The 1,802-nt window shown below is 47.7% G+C and overlaps 1 non-coding gene across 1 annotated transcript; it reads left to right on the forward strand.

The window, feature by feature from the left end:
- The first annotated feature begins 1,463 nt into the window (after positions 1 to 1,463).
- Trnai-uau (transfer RNA isoleucine (anticodon UAU)) lies at positions 1,464 to 1,538 on the forward strand. The gene has a single exon. It is a non-coding gene; the product is annotated as a tRNA-Ile (tRNA).
- The last annotated feature ends 264 nt before the right edge of the window (positions 1,539 to 1,802 follow it).

The following is a 1,802-nucleotide window of genomic DNA, read 5'->3' on the forward strand; positions in this document are numbered from 1 at the left end:
ACAAGGCGGCTTCCTCTTTCATTCCTTCCCCCCAATCCATATTCACCTACTATGTTTCCTTCTCTCCCTTTTCCTACTGACGAATTCCAGTCACCCATGACTATTAAATTTTCGTCTCCCTTCACTACCTGAATAATTTCTTTTATCTCGTCATACATTTCATCAATTTCTTCATCATCTGCAGAGCTAGTTGGCATATAAACTTGTACTACTGTAGTAGGCATGGGCTTTGTGTCTATCTTGGCCACAATAATGCGTTCACTATGCTGTTTGTAGTAGCTAACCCGCACTCCTATTTTTTTATTCATTATTAAACCTACTCCTGCATTACCCCTATTTGATTTTGTATTTATAACCCTGTAATCACCTGACCAAAAGTCTTGTTCCTCCTGCCACCGAACTTCACTAATTCCGACTATATCTAACTTTAACCTATCCATCTCCCTTTTTAAATTTTCTAACCTACCTGCCCGATTAAGTGATCTGACATTCCACGCTCCAATCCGTAGAACACCAGTTTTCTTTCTCCTGATAACGACGTCCTCTTGAGTAGTCCCCGCCCGGAGATCCGAATGGGGGACTATTTTACCTCCGGAATATTTTACCCAAGAGGACGCCATCATCAATTAATCATACAGTAGAGCTGCATGTCCTCGGGAAAAATTACGGCTGTAGTTTCCCCTTGCTTTCAGCCGTTCGCAGTACCAGCAGAGCAAGGGCGTTTTGGTTAATGTTACAAGGCCAGATCAGTCAATCATCCAGACTGTTGCCCCTGCAACTACTGAAAAGGCTGCTGCCCCTCTTCAGGAACCACATGTTTGTCTGGCCTCTCAACCGATACCCCTCCGTTGTGGTTGCACCTACAGTACGGCCATCTGTATCGCTGAGGCACGCAAGCCTCCCCACCAACGGCAAGGTCCATGGTTCATGGGGGGAAACGTAGGTAAGGGTATGGTACAAACGTAGGTAAGGGAAACGTTTGTACCATAGCCAGTGCAAGCATAACGGCCATTTAAATTTGTGAAATTACAATTAAATCACAACCGTTAGCTGCTGACAGGCGTTGAAATACATCAACGGGGACAGTTGAAAATGTCTGCCCCGACCGGGACTCGAACCTGGTATCTCCTGCTTACATGGCAGACACTCTACCCATCTGAGTCACCGGGGGCACAGAGGATAGTACGACCGCAGGGACTTATCGCCGGCACGTTCTCCATGAGAGCATGTCCGAAAGAACAGATGCCATCTTCATATCGTTAAGGCTAGCCGGCTGATGACCTCCTTCAGTGCTAATGCACGCAATTTGCCTGAACTCTTACGGGACTCAGTGGATTGTCTGCCGCGAGTAATGGGTATAATGGCAGAGGCACTACGAATGTAGTGTGTGGACTATAAGTTGAGAATGTGGGTCTCACGGGAGCGTGCCGGCGATAAGTCCCTGCAGTCGCACTATCCTCTGTGCCCCCGGTGACTCAGATGGGTAGAGCGTCTGCCATATAAGCAGGAGATCCCGGGTTCGAGTCCCGGCCGGGGTACACGTTTCCAACTGTCCCTGTTCATGTATTTCAATGCGTGTCAGCAGCTAATAGTATTGATTTAATTGTAATTTCATTCTAGAGAGCTGCACGGTCACCAACGCCATCTTCATATTTGAATTTGTGGTACGGTGCAGTGCTATCATCATACGGCAGCTGCATAAAGAAAAGGAAATTTCGCTGAAACCACACCAGAGAACCCGCGTATCAGCGAAGTGGCAGAGCCAGTACCACGCCGAGCTGAGCTGTGGCAGCGTGGCAGGG

Source organism: Schistocerca cancellata, chromosome 3, assembly GCF_023864275.1.
Source record: "Schistocerca cancellata isolate TAMUIC-IGC-003103 chromosome 3, iqSchCanc2.1, whole genome shotgun sequence".
Classification (NCBI taxonomy): Eukaryota; Metazoa; Arthropoda; class Insecta; order Orthoptera; family Acrididae; genus Schistocerca; species Schistocerca cancellata.